Source organism: Ranitomeya imitator, chromosome 6 (assembly GCF_032444005.1).
Source record: "Ranitomeya imitator isolate aRanImi1 chromosome 6, aRanImi1.pri, whole genome shotgun sequence".
Classification (NCBI taxonomy): Eukaryota; Metazoa; Chordata; class Amphibia; order Anura; family Dendrobatidae; genus Ranitomeya; species Ranitomeya imitator.
Genome location: NC_091287.1, coordinates 139,122,255 through 139,145,043, shown reverse-complemented (window position 1 = coordinate 139,145,043; position 22,789 = coordinate 139,122,255).

Sequence of the window (22,789 nt, the reverse complement as noted above, 5' to 3'; positions counted from 1 at the left end):
AAGACACCGTCTCTACACCCCATACCCAATTTGTAGGCCTAATGCAGTGTAGTTTCCAACAACTACTAAACGAGAGCATTAAGATTGAAGCAATGGCGAGGAAACCTGGGGAACACCTTGGAGTTGAACACACCGTCTCTACACCCCATACCAAATGTGTAGGCCTAATGCAGTGTAGTTTCCAACAACTACTAAACGAGAGCCTGAAGATAGAAGCTCAAGAAAGGCAACCTGGAGAACACCTTGGAGTGGAAGACACCGTCTCTACACCCCATACCCAATTTGTAGGCCTAATGCAGTGTAGTTTCCAACAACTACTAAACGAGAACATTAAGATTGAAGCAATGGCGAGGAAACCTGGGGAACACCTTGGAGTGTAACACACCATCTCTCTACACCCCATACCCAATTTGTAGGCCTAATGCAGTGTAGTTTCCAACAACTACTAAACGAGAGCCAGAAGATCGAAGCAATGGAGAGGAAACCTGGGGAACACCTTGGAGTGTAACACACCATCTCTCTACACCCCATACCCAATTTATAGGCCTAATGCAGTGTAGTTTCCAACAACTACTAAACGAGAGCCTGAAGATAGAAGCTCAGGAAAGGCAACCTGGAGAACACCTAGGAGTGGAAGACACCGTCTCTACACCCCATACCCAATTTGTAGGCCTAATGCAGTGTAGTTTCCAACAACTACTAAACGAGAGCCAGAAGATCGAAGCAATGGCGAGGAAACCTGAGGAACACCTTGGAGTGTAACACACCATCTCTCTACACCCCATACCCAATTTGTAGGCCTAATGCAGTGTAGTTTCCAACAACTACTAAACGAGAGCATTAAGATCGAAGCAATGGCGAGGAAACCTGGGGAACACCTTGGAGTGGAACACACCGTCTCTACACCCCATACCCAATTTGTAGGCCTAATGCAGTGTAGTTTCCAACAACTACTAAACGAGAGCCTGAAGATAGAAGCTCAGGAAAGGCAACCTGGAGAACACCTAGGAGTGGAAGACACCTTCTCTACACCCCATACCCAATTTGTAGGCCTAATGCAGTGTAGTTTCCAACAACTACTAAACGAGAACATTAAGATTGAAGCAATGGCGAGGAAACCTGGGGAACACCTTGGAGTGTAACACACCATCTCTCTACACCCCATACCCAATTTGTAGGCCTAATGCAGTGTAGTTTCCAACAACTACTAAACGAGAGCATTAAGATCGAAGCAATGGCGAGGAAACCTGGGGAACACCTTGGAGTGGAACACACCGTCTCTACACCCCATACCCAATTTGTAGGCCTAATGCAGTGTAGTTTCCAACAACTACTAAACGAGAGCATTAAGATCGAAGCAATGGCGAGGAAACCTGGGGAACACCTTGGAGTGGAACACACCGTCTCTACACCCCATACCCAATTTGTAGGCCTAATGCAGTGTAGTTTCCAACAACTACTAAACGAGAGCATTAAGATCGAAGCAATGGCGAGGAAACCTGGGGAACACCTTGGAGTTGAACACACCGTCTCTACACCCCATACCCAATTTGTAGGCCTAATGCAGTGTAGTTTCCAACAACTACTAAACGAGAGCCTGAAGATAGAAGCTCAGGAAAGGCAACCTGGAGAACACCTAGGAGTGGAAGACACCGTCTCTACACCCCATACCCAATTTGTAGGCCTAATGCAGTGTAGTTTCCAACAACTACTAAACGAGAGCCAGAAGATCGAAGCAATGGAGAGGAAACCTGGGGAACACCTTGGAGTTGAACACACCGTTTCTACCCCCCATACCCAATTTGTAGGCCTTATGCAGTGTAGTTTTCACCAACTACTAAACGAGAGTAGGAAGATCAAAGCAATGTGGACGAAACCTGGGGCACACCTTGTGGCGGCAGACACCGTTAGTAGGCCCTACCAAAGTTGTAGCCCCAATGCAGTTTTAAAATTCCTAGAGGCTGAAAACAAGACTATTGACGCTCAGCTTTTTTCAAAGGGACACAGCTGAATTGAGTGGCGCAGACAGAAACAGGTAGTAGGCCTTAAACCAAAAATGTGGCTCACTGCAGCTTAAAAAAGGTTACAGGGGTATACAGGCAGCATTGCTCTGGGCAGTGGAGGACAATTTCAATAGTGGACCGCAGACAGACTTTGTACGCCTACTATTAAAAAAAGGATGCTCTATGCAATAAAAAATAGGTTCCTGGGGTACACGGGCAGCAGTGGTCTGGTCAGTGTAGGAGTAGTAGAAAGAACGGGCCGCAGACAGGCTTCGAAGGCCTAACATAAAAAAATATTGGACTGTAGGCACTTTAACATTGGTTCCAGGGGTACACGGGCAGCAGTAGACTGGTCAGTGTAGTAGTAGTAGAAAGAACGGGCCGCAGACAGGCTTCGAAGGCCTAACATAAAAAAATATTGGGCTGTAGGCACTTTTAAATAGGTTCCAGGGGTACACAGGCAGCAGTAGACTGGTCAGTGTAGTAGTAGTAGAAAGAACGGGCCGCAGACAGGCTTCGAAGGCCTAACATAATAAAATGGGCTGGCTGTAGGCAATTTATGATTGGTTCCAGGGGTACACGGGCAGCAGTGGTCTGGTCAGTGGAGGCCTAATGGAAGGAGGGACCGCAGACAGGCTTCGAAGGCATAACATAATAAAATTGGACAGGCTGTAGGCACTTTATGATTGGTTCCAGGGGTACACGGGCAGCAGTAGACAGGTCAGTGGAGGCCTAGTGGAAGGAGGGACCGCAGACAGGCTTCGAAGCCCTAACATAATAAAATGGGCTGGCTGTAGGCAATTTATGATTGGTTCCAGGGGTACACGGGCAGCAGTGGTCTGGTCAGTGGAGGCCTAGTGGAAGGAGGGACCGCAGACAGGCTTCGAAGGCCTAACATAATAAATTGGGCTGGCTGTAGGCAATTTAAAATTGGTTACAGGGGTACACGGGCAGCAGTAGACAGGTCAGTGGAGGCCTAGTGGAAGGAGGGACCGCAGACAGTCTTCGAAGCCCTAACATAATAAATTGGGCTGGCTGTAGGCAATCTAAAATTGGTTCCAGGGGTACACGGGCAGCAGTAGACAGGTCAGTGGAGGCCTAGTGGAAGGAGGGACCGCAGACAGGCTTCGAAGCCCTAACATAATAAAATGGGCTGGCTGTAGGCAATTTATGATTGGTTCCAGGGGTACACGGGCAGCAGTGGTCTGGTCAGTGGAGGCCTAGTGGAAGGAGGGACCGCAGACAGGCTTCGAAGGCCTAACATAATAAAATGGGCTGGCTGTAGGCAATTTATGATTGGTTCCAGGGGTACACGGGCAGCAGTGGTCTGGTCAGTGGAGGCCTAGTGGAAGGAGGGACCGCAGACAGGCTTCGAAGGCCTAACATAATAAAATGGGCTGGCTGTAGGCAATTTATGATTGGTTCCAGGGGTACACGGGCAGCAGTAAACAGGTCAGTGGAGGCCTAGTGGAAGGAGGGACCGCAGACAGGCTTCGAAGCCCCAACATAATAAAATGGGCTGGCTGTAGGCAATTTGATTGGTTCCAGGGGTACACGGGCAGCAGTGGTCTGGTCAGTGGAGGCCTAGTGGAAGGAGGGACCGCAGACAGGCTTCGAAGGCCTAACATAATAAAATGGGCTGGCTGTAGGCAATTTAAAATTGGTTCCAGGGGTACACGGGCAGCAGTACACAGGTCAGTGGAGGCCTAGTGGAAGGAGGGACCGCAGACAGGCTTCGAAGCCCTAACATAATAAAATGGGCTGGCTGTAGGCAATTTATGATTGGTTCCAGGGGTGCACGGGCAGCAGTGGTCTGGTCAGTGGAGGCCTAGTGGAAGGAGGGACCGCAGACAGGCTTCGAAGGCCTAACATAATAAATTGGGCTGGCTGTAGGCAATTTAAAATTGGTTCCAGGGGTACAAGGGCAGCAGTACACAGGTCAGTGGAGGCCTAGTGGAAGGAGGGACCGCAGACAGGCTTCGAAGCCCTAACATAATAAAATGGGCTGGCTGTAGGCAATTTATGATTGGTTCCAGGGGTACATGGGCAGCAGTGGTCTGGTCAGTGGAGGCCTAGTGGAAGGAGGGACCGCAGACAGGCTTCGAAGGCCTAACATAATAAATTGGGCTGGCTGTAGGCAATTTAAAATTGGTTACAGGGGTACACGGGCAGCAGTAGACAGGTCAGTGGAGGCCTAGTGGAAGGAGGGACCGCAGACAGTCTTCGAAGCCCTAACATAATAAATTGGGCTGGCTGTAGGCAATCTAAAATTGGTTCCAGGGGTACACGGGCAGCAGTACACAGGTCAGTGGAGGCCTAGTGGAAGGAGGGACCGCAGACAGGCTTCGAAGCCCTAACATAATAAAATGGGCTGGCTGTAGGCAATTTATGATTGGTTCCAGGGGTACACGGGCAGCAGTGGTCTGGTCAGTGGAGGCCTAGTGGAAGGAAGGACCGCAGACAGGTTTCGAAGGCCTAACATAATAAATTGGGCTGGCTGTAGGCAATTTAAAATTGGTTCCAGGGGTACACGGGCAGCAGTAGACAGGTCAGTGGAGGCCTAGTGGAAGGAGGGACCGCAGACAGGCTTCGAAGCCCTAACATAATAAAATGGGCTGGCTGTAGGCAATTTATGATTGGTTCCAGGGGTACACGGGCAGCAGTGGTCTGGTCAGTGGAGGCCTAGTGGAAGGAGGGACCGTAGACAGGCTTCGAAGGCCTAACATAATAAATTGGGCTGGCTGTAGGCAATTTAAAATTGGTTCCAGGGGTACACGGGCAGCAGTAGACAGGTCAGTGGAGGCCTAGTGGAAGGAGGGACCGCAGACAGGCTTCGAAGCCCTAACATAATAAAATGGGCTGGCTGTAGGCAATTTATGATTGGTTCCAGGGGTACACGGGCAGCAGTGGTCTGGTCAGTGGAGGCCTAGTGGAAGGAGGGACCGCAGACAGGCTTCGAAGGCCTAACATAATAAAATTGGACAGGCTGTAGGCACTTTATAATTGGTTCCAGGGGTACACGGGCAGCAGTAGACAGGTCAGTGTAGTAGTAGTTGAAAGAACGGGCCGCAGACAGGCTTCGAAGGCCTAACATAATTAAATTGGGCTGGCTGTAGGCAATTTAAAATTGGTTCCAGGGGTACACGGGCACCAGTGGTCTGGTCAGCGGAGGCCGATTGTAATTAGTGTCTGCCAGTTAGTAGTCCAAAACAATAAATAAATGTGAATGTCTCGCATTAAAACAAAACGAAAACACTAAAGGGTGCAATCATTAGGTACAGGGGTGGGATCCTCTGCGTAGTTTCAGACCTACTAATTTAGCGCAAAGTATTTACTGTGGTAAATAGAGGACACTGCCCCTGACTATGTTAAGTACCATCATACATGTCAACACAATGGTATTGTCAGTGGCAGGAATGGAAGGATGTCAGCGCATAGACTAAACATTGGTGGAAGTGTGAGAGATAACTGTGGAAGTGGTAGAGCAATGTTTGACCTGGGGGTGGGTGAACTCTCTTGTGGCCGGCGGTACAGGCCCAGGGCCCCTCATGTTACAACAGTGTGTCTGACGTTGGGTGCGCACCACCACCGCCAGAGACACTTTATTGTACTATGAGGGACCCAGTGGCAGTGCCGTCGACCAAAAGCGGGCACACGCACCTCTTCAGACAAACAGCACTCTCACGGGTGCTTGCGCCAAGTCGCGATACCACGGCCCCGTGTGGGGAGTTTGGCCATTTAGGGAGGTGTAAACATGTCGTATGCTGGACAATCAGCTGCAGCAAATTAGACATTAGAAAAGTAATTCACAGTAGTCCACAGGCAAGAGCTTTTCCTAGGAAAGCTAGGTGTCGGCCGGGCAAGGTGGGGCAAAAGAATTCGAAATCCAGTTGTGGTTCATTTTAATGAATGTTAGATCATCAACATTTTGGGTAGCCAGACGAGTCCTTTTTTCGGTTAATATTGAACCTGCAGCACTGAATACTCTTTCTGATAGGACACTAGCTGCCGGGCAAGCAAGCTCCTGCAATGCATATTCTGCCAATTCTGGCCAGGTGTCTAATTTTGATGCCCAGTAATCAAATGGGAATGACGGTTGAGGGAGAACATCGATAAGGGATGAAAAATAGTTTGTAACCATACTGGACAAATGTTGTCTCCTGTCACTTTCAATTGATGCAGCAGTACCTGTCCTGTCTGCGGTCATAGCAAAATCACTCCACAACCTGGTCAGAAAACCCCTCTGTCCAACGCCACTTCTGATGTGTGCACCCCTAACACTCCTGGTCTGCTGCCCCCTGGAGCTCGTGTGAGAACGATCACGTGCGCTGTGTGCTGGGAATGCCTGAAGCAAACGGTCAACAAGAGTTGATTGTTTGGTTGCTAATATTAATTCCAAGTTCTCATGTGGCATAATATTTTGCAATTTGCCTTTATAGCGTGGATCAAGGAGGCAGGCCAACCAGTAATCGTCATCGTTCATCATTTTAGTAATGCGTGTGTCCCTTTTGAGGATACGTAAGGCATAATCCGCCATGTGGGCCAAAGTTCCAGTTGTCAAATCTGCGGTTGTGATTGGTTGAGGGGCAGTTTCAGGCAAATCTATGTCACTTGTGTCCCTCAAAAAACCAGAACCCGGCCTTGCCACGCAACCAATTTCCAGTGCCCCCGGGAAAGCTTCCTCATTAAAAATATACTCATCCCCATCATCCTCCTCGTCCTCCACCTCCTCTTCGCCCGCTACCTCGTACTGTACACTGCCCTGACCAGACAATGGCTGACTGTCATCAAGGCTTTCCTCTTCCTCTGGTGCAGACGCCTGATCCTTTATGTGCGTCAAACTTTGCATCAGCAGACACATTAGGGGGATGCTCATGCTTATTATGGCGTTGTCTGCACTAACCAGCCGTGTGCATTCCTCAAAACACTGAAGGACTTGACCCATGTCTTGTATCTTCGACCACTGCACACCTGACAACTCCATGTCTGCCATCCTACTGCCTGCCCGTGTATGTGTATCCTCCCACAAAAACATAACAGCCCGCCTCTGTTGGCACAGTCTCTGAAGCATGTGCAGTGTTGAGTTCCACCTTGTTGCAACGTCTATGATTAGGCGATGCTGGGGAAGGTTCAAAGACCGCTGATAGGTCTGCATACGGCTGGAATATACAGGCGAACGTCGGATATGTGAGCAAAGTCCACGCACTTTGAGGAGCAGGTCGGAGAACCCAGGATAAGTTTTCAATAAGCACTGCACCACCAGGTTTAAGGTGTGAGCCAGGCAAGGAATGTGTTTCAGTTGGGAAAGGGAGATGGCAGCCATGAAATTCCTTCCGTTATCACTCACTACCTTGCCTGCCTCAAGATCTACTGTGCCCAGCCACGACTGCGTTTCTTGCTGCAAGAACTCGGACAGAACTTCCGCGGTGTGTCTGTTGTCGCCCAAACACTTCATAGCCAATACAGCCTGCTGACGCTTGCCAGTAGCTGGCCCATAATGGGACAGCTGGTGTGCAACAGTGTCAGCTGCCGATGGAGTGGTTGGCCGACTGCGGTCTGTGGAAGAGCTGTCGCTTCTGCACCAGGACGAGGAGGAGGAGGAGGGGGTGCGAACGCCTACAGCCAACTGTTTCCTAGACCGTGGGCTAGGCACAACTGTCCCGAAATTGATGTCCCCTGTGGACCCTGCATCCACCACATTCACCCAGTGTGCCGTGATGGACACGTAACGTCCCTGGCCATGCCTACTGGTCCATGCATCTGTAGTCAGGTGCACCTTTGTACTCACAGATTGCCTGAGTGAATGGACGATGCGCTGTTTAACATGCTGGTGCAGGGCTGGGATGGCTTTTCTGGAAAAAAAGTGTCGACTGGGTAGCTCGTAGCGTGGTTCAGCGTACTCCATCAGGGCTTTGAAAGCTTCGCTTTCAACTAACCGGTAGGGCATCATCTCTAACGAGATTAGTCTAGCTATGTGGGCATTAAAACCCTGTGTACGCGGGTGCGAGGATAAGTACTTCCTTTTTCTAACCAGAGTCTCATGTAGGGTGAGCTGGACTGGAGAGCTGGAGATCGTGGAACTAGCGGGTGTGCCGGTGGACACGGCAGACTGAGAGACGGTTGGAGACGTTATTGTTTCCGCCGGTGCCCTAGATGCAATATTTCCTCCTACAAAACTGGTGATTCCCTGACCCTGACTGCTTTTGGCTGGCAAAGAAACCTGCACAGATACTGCCGGTGGTGCGGAAAATGGTAGCCTTACAGTGACGGAAGGGATGTTGCGTTGCTGACTAGCTTCATTGGCCGAGGGTGCTACAACCTTAAGGGACGTTTGGTAGTTAGTCCAGGCTTGAAAATGCATGGTGGTTAAATGTCTATGCATGCAACTTGTATTGAGACTTTTCAGATTCTGACCTCTGCTTAAGCTAGTTGAACATTTTTGACAGATGACTTTGCGCTGATCAATTGGATGTTGTTTAAAAAAATGCCAGACTGCACTCTTCCTAGCATCGGATCCCTTTTCAGGGATTGCAGACTGAGCTTTAACCGGATGGCCACGCTGTCCTCCAACAGGTTTTGGCTTTGCCACGCGTTTTGGGCCAGATACGGGCCCGGCAGATGGAACCTGTTGCGATGTTGATGCCTGCTGCGGCCCCTCCTCCACCTCCGCTTCTGAACTACTGCCGCCTGCACCCTGTTCCCCCAATGGCTGCCAATCGGGGTCAACAACTGGGTCATCTATTACCTCCTCTTCTAGCTCGTGTGCAACTTCGTCTGTGTCACCGTGTCGGTCGGTGGTATAGCGTTCGTGACGGGGCAACATAGTCTCATCAGGGTCTGATTGTGGATCAGTACCCTGAGAGGGCAATGTTGTGGTCTGAGTCAAAGGACCAGCATAGTAGTCTGGCTGTGGCTGTGCATCAGTGCACTCCATGTCAGAATCTACTTGTAATGGGCATGGCCTGTTAACTGTGTCAGTTTCTAAGCCAGGGACGGTATGTGTAAAGAGCTCCATGGAGTAACCCGTTGTGTCGCCTGCTGCATCCTTCTCTCTTGTTATTGTTTTTGCTGAAGAGGACAAGGAAGCGACTTGTCCCTGACCGTGAACATCCACAAGCGACGCGCTGCTTTTACATTTACCAGTTTCAAAGGAGGAGGCAAAAGAGCTAGAGGCTGAGTCTGCAAGGTAAGCCAAAACTTGCTGTTGCTGCTCCGGCTTTAAAAGCGGTTTTCCTACTCCCAGAAAAGAGAGCGTTCGAGGCCTTGTGTAGCCAGACGACGAACCTGGCTCCACAGCTCCAGACTTAGGTGGAATATTTTTTTTCCCACGACCACCTGATGCTCCACTACCACTACCATCATTACCAGCTGACAATGAACGCCCACGGCCACGACCTCTTGCACCAGACTTCCTCATTGTTTTAAAAACTTAACCAAAGTAACTTTATTTGTTGCTGTCAAACAACTTACACGGTGAGCTATAACTTCAGTATGATTTCAATATCCCTTTACAGGTTGGTGAGACCACAAGGAAAATCAGGCACAATGTTACACACTCTGTTTTCTGTGGCACCAAATCACAGAGATGCCACACACGCAGGACTGTCACTCAAGCACAAATGTCAATATTAATCTCCCACTAATTTTTTTTTTTTTTTTTCAGGGAGACTTTAGAAACAAAATAAAATAAAATGATTTTTTTGAGGAAGAATTTAGAAACCAAATAAAATAAAATGATTTTTTCAGGGACAATTTAGAAACCAAATAAAAAAAAAAAAAGGCTTTCTATGGCCCACTGAGTGAGAGATGGCACACACAGGAGTCAGGAGTGGCACACAAGCCCAGAGGCCAATATTTATCTCCCACTGATTGATTTATTGATTTTTTCAGGTAGGATTTAGAACCCAAATCAAGCCAAAAAATAAATAGGCTTTCTATGGCCCACAATTTGAGAGAGAGAGAGATGGCACACCCAGGAGTCAAGACTGGCACACAAGCAGAAAGGGCAATATTAATCTCCCACTGTTTTTTTTTTTTTGTTTTTTTCAGGGAGACTTTAGAAACAAAATAAAATAAAATGATTTTTTCAGGAAGAATTTAGAAACCAAATAAAATAAAATGATTTTTTCAGGGAGAATTTAGAAACCAAATAAAAAAAAAAAATAGGCTTTCTATGGCCCACTGAGTGAGAGATGGCACACACAGGAGTCAGGAGTGGCACACAAGCCCAGAGGCCAATATTTATCTCCCACTGATTGATTTATTGATTTTTTCAGGTAGAATTTAGAACCCAAATCAAGCAAAAAATAAATAGGCTTTCTATGGCCCACTGAGTGAGAGATGGCACACACAGGAGTCAGGAGTGGCACACAAGCCCAGAGGCCAATATTTTTCTCCCACTGATTGATGTAGTGATTTTTTCAGGTAGATTTTAGAACCCAAATCAAGCAAAAAAATAAATAGGCTTTCTATGGCCCACTGAGTGAGAGATGGCACACACAGGAGTCAGGAGTGGCACACAAGCCCAGTGGCCAATATTTTTCTCCCACTGATTGATGTAGTGATTTTTTCAGGTAGATTTTAGAACCCAAATCAAGCAAAAAAATAAATAGGCTTTCTATGGCCCACTGAGTGAGAGATGGCACACACAGGAGTCAGGAGTGGCACACAAGCCCAGAGGCCAATATTTTTCTCCCACTGATTGATGTAGTGATTTTTTTCAGGTAGATTTTAGAACCCAAATCAAGCAAAAAAATAAATAGGCTTTCTATGGCCCACTGAGTGAGAGATGGCACACACAGGAGTCAGGAGTGGCACACAAGCCCAGAGGCCAATATTTTTCTCCCACTGATTGATGTAGTGATTTTTTCAAGTAGATTTTAGAACCCAAATCAAGCAAAAAAATAAATAGGCTTTCTATGGCCAACTGAGTGAGAGATGGCACACACAGGGATGGCACTCTAGCAGAAATGCCAATCTTAACCCCTTCACCCCAAAGCCTGTTTTCACCTAAGTGACAGGGCCAATTTTTACAATTCTGACCACTGTCACTTTATGAGGTCATAACTCTGAAACGCTTCAACGGATCCTGGTGATTCTGACACTGTTTTCTCGTGACATATTGTACTTCATGATAGTGGTAAAACTTCTTCGATATGACTTGCATTTATTTGTGAAAAAAAAAAAAATTTGTCGGAAATTATGAAAATTTAGCAATTTTCAAACTCTTAGTTTTTATGCCCTTAAATTAGAGAGTTATATCACATAATATAGTTAATAAACAACATTTCCCACATGTCTGCTTTACATCAGCACAATTTTGGAAACATAACTTTTTTTTGTTAGGACGTTATAAGGGTTAAAAGTTGACCAGCGATTTCTCATTACGGACCACCTCACACTTGAAGTGACTTTGAGAGGTCTATATGACAGAAAATGCCCAAAAGTGACACCATTCTAAAAACTGCACCCCTCAAGGTACTCAAAACCACATTCAAAAAGTTTATTAACCCTTCAGGTGCTTCACAGGAATTTTTTGAATGTTTAAAAAAATTGAACATTTAACTTTTTTTTCACAAAATTTTTACTTCAGGTCCAATTTGTTTCATTTTACCAAGGGTAACAGGAGAAATTGGACCACAAAATTCGTTGTACAATTTGTCCTGAGTACGCCGATACCCCATATGTGGGGGTAAACCACTGTTTGGGCACATGGCAGAGCTCGGAAGGGAAGGAGCGCCATTTGACTTTTCAATGCAAGATTTGCTGGAATTGAGATCGGAGCCCATGTCACGATTGGAGAGCCCCTGATGTGCCTAAACAGTGGAAACCCCCACAAGTGACACCATTTTGGAAAGTAGACCCCCTAAGGAACTAATCTAGATGTGTGGTGAGCACTTTGAACCTCCAAGTGCTTCACAGAAGTTTATAATGTAGAGCCGTAAAAAAATTTTTTTTATTAATTTTCACAAAAAATGATCTTTTTGCCCCAAATGTTTTATTTTCCCAAGGGTAAAAGGATAAATTGGACCCCAAAAGTTGTTGTGCAATTTGTCCTGAGTACGTCGATACTTCATATATGGGGATAAACCACTGTTTGAGCGCATGGCAGAGCTCAGAAGGGAAGGAGTGCCATTTGACTTTTCAATGCAAAATTGGCTGGAATTGAGATCGGACGCCATGTCGCATTTGGAGAGCCCCTGACGTGCCTTAACAGTGGAAACCCCCCACAAGTGACCCCATTTTGGAAAGAAGACCCCCTAAGGAACTTATCTAGATGTGTGGTGAGCACTTTTAACCCCCAATTGTTTCACTAAAGTTTAGAATGTTGCATTGTGAAAATTAAAAAATCATTATTTCTTTCCACAAAATGATGTTTTAGCCCGCAATTTTTTTTCCCAAGGGTAACAGGAGAAATTGGACCCCAAAAGTTGTTGTCCAACTTGTCCTGAGAACGCTGATACCCCATATGTTGGGGGGAACCACTGTTTGGGTGCACGGCAGAGCTCGGAAGGGAAGGAGCGCCATTTGAAATGCAGACTTAGATGGATTGGTCTGCAGGCGTCATGTTGCATTTGCAGAGCCCCTGATGTACCTAAACAGTAGAAACCCCCCACAAGTGACCCCATATTGGAAACTAGACCCCCCAAGGAACTTATCTAGATGTGTTGTGAGAGATTTGAACCAACAAGTGTTTCACTACAGTTTATAACGCAGAGCCGTGAAAATAAAAAATATTTTTTTTTCCACGAAAATGATATTTTATCTCCTATGTTTTTATTTTCCCAAGGGTAACAGGACAAATTGGACCCCAAAAGTTTTTGTCCAACTTGTCCTGAGAACGCTGATACCCCATATGTTGGGGGGAACCACTGTTTGGGTGCACGGCAGAGCTCGGAAGGGAAGGAGCGCCATTTGAAATGCAGACTTAGATGGATTGGTCTGTAGGCGTCATGTTGCATTTGCAGAGCCCCTGATGTACCTAAACAGTAGAAACCCCCCACAAGTGACCCCATATTGGAAACTAGACCCCCCAAGGAACTTATCTAGATGTGTTGTGAGAGCTTTGAACCAACAAGTGTTTCACTACAGTTTATAACGCAGAGCCGTGAAAATAAAAAATATTTTTTTTTCCACGAAAATGATATTTTATCCCCTATGTTTTTATTTTCCCAAGGGTAACAGGACAAATTGGACCCCAAAAGTTGTTGTCCAACTTGTCCTGAGAACGCTGATACCCCATATGTTGGGGGGAACCACTGTTTGGGTGCACGGCAGAGCTCGAAAGGGAAGGAGCGCCATTTGAAATGCAGACTTAGATGGATTGGTCTGCAGGCGTCATGTTGCATTTGCAGAGCCCCTGATGTACCTAAACAGTAGAAACCCCCCACAAGTGACCCCATATTGGAAACTAGACCCCCAAAGGAACTTATCTAGATGTGTTGTGAGAGCTTTGAACCAACAAGTGTTTCACTACAGTTTATAACGCAGAGCTGTGAAAATAAAAAATATTTTTTTTCCACGAAAATGATATTTTATCCCCTATGTTTTTATTTTCCCAAGGGTAACAGGACAAATTGGACCCCAAAAGTTGTTGTCCAACTTGTCCTGAGAACGCTGATACCCCATATGTTGGGGGGAACCACTGTTTGGGCACACAGGAGAACTCGGAAGGGAAGGAGCCCTGTTTTACTTTTTCAAAGCAGAATTGGCTGGAATTGAGATCGGACGCCATGTCGCGTTTGGAGAGCCCCTGATGTGCCTAAACAGTGGAAACTCCCAATTATAACTGAAACCCTAACCCCAACCCTAACCCTAGCCCTAACCCTAACCCTAGCCCTAACCCTAGCCCTAACCCTAGCCCTAACCCTAGCCCTAACCCTAGCCCTAGCCCTAACCCTAGCCCTAACCCTAGCACTAATGGGAAAATGGAAATAAATACATTTTTTTACATTTTATTATTTTTCCCTAACTAAGGGGGTGATGAAGGGGGGTTTGATTTACTTTTATAGCGTTTTTTTGGCGGATTTTTATGATTGGCAGCTGTCACACACTAAAAGACGCTTTTTATTGCAAAAAATAGTTTTTGCATCACCACATTTTGAGAGCTATAATTTATCCATATTTTGGCCCACAGAGTCATATGAGGTCTTATTTTTTGCGGGACGAGTTGACGTTTTTATTGGTAACATTTTCGGGCAGATGACATTTTTTGATCGCTTTTTATTCCGATTTTTGGGAGGCGGAATGAACAAAAACCAGCAATTCCTGAATTTCTTTTAGGGGGGGCGTTTATACCGTTCCACGTGTGGTAAAATGGATAAAGCAGTTTTATTCTTCGGGTCAGTACGATTACAGTGATACCTCATTTATGTAATTTTTTTTATGTTTTGGCGCTTTTACACAATAAAAACTATTTTATATAAAAAAATAATTGTTTTTGCATCGCATTATTCTGAGAGCTATAACTTTTTTATTTTTCTGCTGATGATGCTGTATGGCGGCTTTTTTTTTGCGGGACAAGATGACATTTTCAGCGGTACCATGGTTATTTATATCCGTCGTTTTGATCGCGTGTTAGTCCACTTTTTGTTCGCCTGTATGATAATAAAGCGTTGTTTTTGCCTTGTTTTTTTTTTGCGGTGTTCACTGAAGGGGTTAACTAGTGGGACAGTTTTATAGAGCGGGTCGTTACGGACGCGGCGATACCAAATATGTGTACATTTATTGTTTTTTGTTTTTTTTTACATAAATAAATGGATTTATTGGGAAATGGTTTTTTTGGGGGGGGATTTTTTTTTATTTTTTTTTACACATTCTATTTTTTTTTTTTTTAACTTTCTAACATTGTCCCAGGGTGGGACATCTCTGTATTAGATCAGATCGTTGATCTGACACTGTGCATAGCACACTGTCAGATCAACGATCTGACATGCAGTTTAGCTGGCTTTCCAGCGCCTGCTCTCAGCAGGCGCCGGCTAGCCAGGTCACTTCATGACCCGGAAGGAGTCCGGCGGCCATCTTGGATCCGGGGACTCCTTCCGGGTCACCGGAGCAACGCGATCTCATTGCGTTGCTCCGGTGGGAGAGTGCAGGGAGCCCCCGTCCCTGCGCGATCCCCCTCTATGCCGCTGTCACTACTGACAGCGGCATCAGAGGGGTTAAATGCCCGCGATCGGCGATAGCGCCGATCGTGGGCATTGCTGCGGGTTGTCAGCTGTCATATACAGCTGACCCCCGCACCCGATCACCGCGGCGCTCAGCGCGAGACCGCGGTGATCGGTGCGCCGTACTAGTACTGCTGCTGGCACTAATGCAGTGCCGGCAGCGCAGTACTAGTACGGCGCATGTCGCGAAGGGGTTAATCTCCCACAAAAAAAAAATAAAAACAGGGACTGTCCTACAATTACTATCTCCCTGCAGTAATCTCAGCCAGGTATGGCAGGCAGCAATAAGGAGTGGACTGATGCACAAATTAAATAAAAAGTGTGGACAAACAAAAAAGATAGCTGTGCAGAAAGGAAGGAACAAGAGGATTTGTGCTTTGAAAAAAGCAGTTGGTTTGCACAGCGGCGTACACACAGCAATGCAGCTATCAGGGAGCCTTCTAGGGCAGCCCAATGAGCTACAGCGCTGAGAAAAAAAAAAAAAATGTAGCTTCCGCTGTCCCTGCACACCGAAGGTGGTGTTGGACAGTGGAAATCGCTACAGCACAAGCAGTTTGGTGGTTAATGGACCCTGCCTAACACTATCCCTGCTTCTGACGAAGCGGCAGCAACCTCTCCCTAAGCTCAGATCAGCAGCAGTAAGATGGCGGTTGGCGGGAACGCCCCTTTATAGCCCCTGTGACGCCGCAGACAGCAAGCCAACCACTGCAATGCCCCTCTCTAAGATGGTGGGGACCAGGACCTATGTCATCACGCTGCCCACACTCTGCGTTCACCTTCATTGGCTGAGAAATGGCGCTTTTCGCATCATTGAAACGCGACTTTGGCGCGAAAGTCGCGTACCGCATGGCCGACCCCGCACAGGGGTCGGATCGGGTTTCATGAAACCCGACTTTGCCAAAAGTCGGCGACTTTTGAAAATGAACGACCCGTTTCGCTCAACCCTAGTGGTGAGCACTTTGAACCCCCAAGTGCTTCACAGAAGTTTATAACGTAGAGCCGTGAAAATAAAAAATCGCTTTTGTTTACACAAAAATGATCTTTTCGCCCACAAATTCTTATTTTCACAAGGGTAACAGGAGAAATTAGACCACAAAAGTTGTTGTGCGATTTCTCCTGAATACGTCGATACCCCACATGTGAGGGTAAACCACTGTTTGGGCGCACCGCAGAGCTTGGAAGTGAAGGAGCGCCGTTTTACTTTTTCAATGTAGAATTGGCTGGAATTGAGATTGGACGCCATGTCGCGTTTGGAGAGCCCCTGATGTGCCTAAACAGTAGAAACCCCCCACAAGTGACCCCATTTTGGAAACTAGACCCCTTAAGGAACTTATCTAGATGTGTGGTGAGCACTTTTAACCCCCATGTGCTTCACAGAAGTTTATAATGTAGAGCCGTGAAAAAAAAAAATCGCATTTTTTCTACAAAAATTATCTTTTTGCCCACAAATTTTTATTTTCACAAGGGTAACAGGAGAAATTAGACCACAAAAGTTGTTGTGCAATTTCTCCTGAGTACGCTGATACCCAATATGTGGGGGTAAACCACTGTTAGGGCGCACCGCAGAGCTTGCAAGAGAAGGAGTGCCGTTTTACTTTTTCAATGTAGAATTGGCTGGAATTGAGATCGGACGCCATGTCGCGTTTGGAGAGCCCCTGATGTGCCTAAACAGTAGAAATCCCCCACAAGTGACCCCATTTTGGAAACTAGACCCCCCATGGAACTTATCTAGATGTCTGGTGAGAACTTTGAATGCCCAAGTGCTTCACAGAAGTTTATAATGCAGAGTCGTGAAAATAAAAAATATATTTTTTTTTTACAAAAAAGATTTTTAGCCCCCAAGTTTTTATTTTCACAAGGGTAGCAAGAGAAATTGGACCCCAAAAGTTGTTATCCAATTTGTCCTGAGTATGCTGGTACCTCATATGTGGGGGTAAACCACTGTTTGGGCGCACGGCAGAGCTCGGAAGGAAGGAGCGCCGTTTTGGAATGCAGACTTTGATAGAATGGTCTGCGGGCATTATGTTGCGTTTGTAGAGCCCCTGATGTACCTAACCAGTAGAAACCCTCCACAAGTGACCCCATTTTGGAAACTAGACCCCCCAAGGAACTTATCTAGATGTGTGGTGAGAACTTTGAATGCCCAAGTGCTTCACAGAAGTTTAGAATGCAGAGTCATGAAAATAAAAAATATTTTTTTTTTCCACAAAAAAGATATTGTAGCCCCCAAGTTTTTATTTTCACAAGGGTAACAGGAGAACTTGGACTGCAATAGTTGTTGTCCAATTTATCCCGAGTATGCTGATGCGCCATATATGGGGGTAAACCACTGTTTGGGCGTACGGCAGAGCTCGGGAGGGAAGGAGCGCCTTTTTGGAATGCAGACTTTGATAGAATGGTCTGTGGGCATTATGTTGCGATTGCAGAGCCCCTGATGTACCTAAACTGTAGTAACCCCCCACAAGTGACCCCGTTTTGGAAACTAGACCCCCCAAGGAACTTATATAGATGTGTGATGAGAACTTTGAATGCCCAAGTGCTTCACAGAAGTTTATAATGCAGAGTCATAAAAAAAAATATATATATATTTTTCCACAAAAAGGATTTTGTAGCCCCCAAGTTCTTATTTTCACAAGGGTAACAAGAGAAATTGGACCCCAGAAGTTGTTGTCCAATTTATCCCGACTATATGCCCCATATGTGGGGGTAACCCACTGTTTGGGCGCACGGCAGAGCTCAGAAGGGAGGGAGCACCATTTGACTTTTTGAGCACAAAATTGGCTGTCGTGTTTGGAGACCCCCTGATGTACCTAAACAGTGGAAACCCCCCAATTCTAGCTCCAACCCTAACCCCAACACACCCCTAACCCTAATCCCAACCTGATCCATAATCCTAATCACTAACCCTAACCATAATCACAACCCTTACCCCAAAACAACCCTAATGTCAACCCTAACCATAACCCTAATCAAAACCCTAAATCCAACACACCCCTAATCCTAATCTCAACCCTAACCTCAAACCTAACCCTAATCCCAATACACCCCTAATCACAACCCTAACCTTAACCCTAATCCCAAACCTAACCCTAATCCCAAGCGTAACCCTAATGCCAACCCTAACCCTAATACCAACCCTAATCCCAACTCTAACCCTAACTTTAGGCCCAACCCTAGCCCTAACTTTAGCCCCAACCCTAACCCTAGCCCTAAGGCTACTTTCACACTTGCATCGTTTGGCATCCGTCGCAATCCGTCATTTTGGACAAGAAACGGATCCTGCAAATGTGCCCGCAGGATGCGTTTTTTGCCCATAGACTTGTATTGCCGACGGATCGTGACGGATGGCCACACGTCGCGTCCGTCGTGCACTGGATCAGTGTTTTGGCGGACCGTCAGCACAAAAAAAGTTAAATGTAACTTTTTTTGTACGTCGCATCCGCCATTTCTGACCGCGCATGCGTGGCCGTAACTCCGCCCCCTCCTCCCCAGGACATAGATTGGGCAGCGGATGCGTTGAAAAACTACATCCGCTGCCCACGTTGTGCACAATTTTCACAACGTGCGTCGGTATGTCGGGCCGATGCATTGCGACGGCCCCGTACCGACGTAAGTGTGAAAGAAGCCTAACCCTAAATTTAGCACCAACCCTAACTCTAAATTTAGCCCCAACCCTAACCCTAAATTTAGCCCCAACCCTAACCCTAAATTTATCCCTAACCCTAATCCTAGCCCTAACCCTAGCCCTAACCCTAGCCCTAACCCTACCCCTAGCCCTAATCCTACCCCTAGCACTAACCCTACCCCTAACCCTAACCCTAACCCTACCCCTAACCCTACCCCTACCCATACCCCTAACCCTAGCCCTAACCCTACCCCTAACCCTAGCCCTACCTGTTGTGAATTCTGTTGTCGGGCTCCCTCCTGTGGTCATGAATGGTACTTCGGCTGGTTCTATCCATGGAATTCCTCTGGTGGCTGTGGGTGTTTCTGAGTTTCCTTCCACAGGTGACGAGGTTAATTCGTTAGCTGGCTGCTCTATTTAACTCCACTTAGTTCTTTGCTCCGTGCCACCTGTCAATGTTCCAGTATTGGTCTTGTTCACTCCTGGATCGTTCTTGTGACCTGTCTTCCCAGCAGAAGCTAAGTGCCTGCTAGTTTTTCTCTGGTTTGCTATTTTTCTGTCCAGCTTGCTATTTTGTTTTGTTGTCTTGCTTGCTGGAAGCTCTGGGACGCAGAGGGAGCGCCTCCGCACCGTGAGACGGTGCGGAGGGTCTTTTTGCGCCCTCTGCGTGGTCTTTTTGTAGGTTTTTGTGCTAACCGCAAAGCTACCTTTCCTATCCTCGGTCTGTTCAGTAAGTTGGGCCTCACTTTGCTAAATCTATTTCATCTTTGCGTTTGTATTTTCATCTTTACTCACAGTCATTATATGTGGGGGGCTGCCTTTTCCTTTGACGAATTTCTCTGAGGCAAGGTAGGCTTTATTTTTCTATCTTCAGGGCTAGCTAGTTTCTTAGGCTGTGCCGAGTTGCATAGGGAGCGTTAGGAGCAATCCACGGCTATTTCTAGTGTGTGTGATAGGATTAGGGATTGCGGTCAGCAGAGTTTCCACGTCCCAGAGCTCGTCCTATATTATCAGTAACTATCAGGTCATTCCGTGTGCTCTTAACTATCAGGTCCATTATTGTCCTGACCACCAGGTCATAACAGTACAGGTGGCCCAAAGTACTAATGCATCTCAATAGAGGGATAAGAGAAGTTCTGAGACCATTTTTTTTTCTTTGCAGTGTGTTTTGTCTCTCTTTTCCCCTTTACATCTGGGTGGTTCAGAACACAGGTGTAGACATGGACATTCAAGGTCTGTCCTCTTTGATGGATAATCTCACTATAAGTGTACAAAACATTCAAGATTTTGTGGTTCAGAATCCGATGTCAGAGCCTAGGATTCCAATTCCTGATTTGTTTTTTGGTGATAGATCTAAGTTCTTGAATTTCAAAAATAATTGTAAATTGTTTCTTGTCTTGAAACCTCGCTCCTCAGGTGACCCTGTTCAACAAGTAAAGATCATTATTTCTTTGTTACATGGTGACCCTCAAGACTGGGCATTTTCCCTTGCGCCAGGAGATCCGGCATTGCGTGATGTTGATGCGTTTTTCCTGGCGCTTGGATTACTTTATGACGAACCTAATTCAGTGGATCAAGCAGAGAAAATCTTGCTGGCTCTGTGTCAGGGTCAGGATGAAGCGGAGATATATTGTCAGAAGTTTAGAAAGTGGTCTGTGCTCACTCAGTGGAATGAATGTGCCCTGGCAGCAATCTTCAGAAAGGGTCTCTCTGAAGCCCTTAAGGATGTCATGGTGGGATTTCCCATGCCTGCTGGTCTGAATGAGTCTATGTCTTTGGCCATTCAGATCGATCGACGCTTGCGTGAGCGTAAAGCTGTGCTCCATTTGGCGGTACTATCTGAGCATGGGCCTGAGCCTATGCAATGTGATAGGACTTTGACCAGAGCTGAACGGCAAGAACACAGACGTCAGAATGGGCTATGTTTTTATTGTGGTGATTCTACTCATGCTATCTCCGATTGTCCTAAGCGCACTAAGTGGGTCGCTAGGTCTGCCACCATTGGTACGGTAGAGTCTAAATTTCTATTGTCCGTTACTCTGATTTGCTCTTTGTCATCCTATTCTGTTATGGCATTTGTGGATTCAGGCGCTGCCCTGAATTTGATGGACTTGGAGTTTGCTAGGCGCTGTGGTTTTTTATTGGAGCCCTTGCAGTATCCTATTCCATTGAGAGGAATTGATGCTACGCCTTTGGCCAAGAATAAGCCTCAGTACTGGACCCAATTGCCAATGTGCATGGCTCCTGCACATCAGGAGGATATCCGCTTTCTGGTGTTGCATAATCTGCATGATGTGGTCATTTTGGGGTTGCCATGGCTACAGGTCCATAATCCAGTATTGGACTGGAAATCTATGTCTGTGTCCAGCTGGGGTTGCCAGGGGGTACATGGTGATGTTCCATTTTTGTCTATTTCGTCTTCCACTCCTTCTGAAGTTCCAGAGTTTTTGTCAGATTATCGGGATGTATTTGATGAGCCCAAAGCCAGTGCCCTACCTCCTCATAGGGATTGCGATTGTGCAATTAATTTGATTCCTGGTAGTAAGTTTCCTAAGGGCCGATTGTTCAATTTATCTGTGCCAGAACACGCCGCTATGCGGAGTTATATAAAGGAATCCTTGGAGAAAGGCCATATTCGCCCGTCGTCATCACCGTTAGGAACAGGGTTCTTTTTTGTGGCCAAGAAGGATGGTTCTTTGAGACCTTGTATTGATTACCGCCTTCTCAATAAAATTACAGTCAAATTTCAGTATCCTTTGCCGTTGTTGTCTGATTTGTTTGCTCGTATTAAAGGGGCTAGTTGGTTCACCAGGATAGATCTTCGAGGGGCGTATAATCTTGTGCGTATTAAACAAGGCGATGAATGGAAAACAGCATTTAATACGCCCAAGGGCCATTTTGAGTACCTGGTTATGCCATTCGGGCTTTCCAATGCTCCATCAGTATTTCAGTCCTTTATGCATGACATCTTCCGAGAGTACCTGGATAAATTCCTGATTGTGTATTTGGATGATATTTTGGTATTTTCGGATGATTGGGAGTCTCATGTGAAGCAGGTCAGAATGGTGTTCCAGGTCCTTCGTGCGAATTCCTTGTTTGTGAAGGGGTCAAAGTGTGTCTTTGGAGTTCAGAAGGTTTCATTTTTGGGGTTCATTTTTTCCCCTTCTACTATCGAGATGGACCCTGTTAAAGTCCAGGCCATTTACGATTGGACTCAGCCGACATCTGTGAAGAGCCTGCAAAAGTTCCTGGGCTTTGCTAATTTTTATCGGCGCTTCATCGCTAATTTTTCTAGTGTTGCTAAACCGTTGACTGATTTGACCAAGAAGGGTGCTGATGTGGTCAATTGGTCTTCTGCAGCTGTAGAGGCTTTTCAGGAGTTGAACCGTCGTTTTTCTTCTGCCCCTGTGTTGTGCCAGCCAGATTTTATCGCTCCCGTTGCAGGTTGAGGTTGATGCTTCTGAGATTGGAGCTGGGGCTGTTTTGTCGCAAAGAAGTTCTGATGGCTCGGTGATGAAGCCATGTGCGTTCTTTTCTAGAAAGTTTTCGCCTGCTGAGCGCAATTATGATGTTGGTAATTGAGAGTTGTTGGCCATGAAGTGGGCATTCGAGGAGCGGCGTCATTGGCTGGAGGGAGCCAAGCATCGCGTGGTGGTCTTGACAGATCACAAGAATTTGACTTATCTTGAGTCTGACAAATGGTTGAATCCGAGAGAGGCTCGATGGTCGTTATTTTTCTCCCGTTTTGATTTTGTGGTTTTGTACCTTCTGGGCTCTAAGAATGTGAAGGCTGATGCCCTGTCAAGGAGTTTTGTGCCTGACTCTCCGGGTGTTCCTGAGCCGGCGGGTATTCTCAAAGAGGGGGTATTTTTGTCTGCCATCTCCCCTGATTTGCGGAGGGTGCTGCAAAATTTTCGGGCTGATAGACCTGACCGTTGCCCAGCAGAGAAACTGTTTGTCCCTGATAGATGGACTAGTAGAGTTATCTCTGAGAT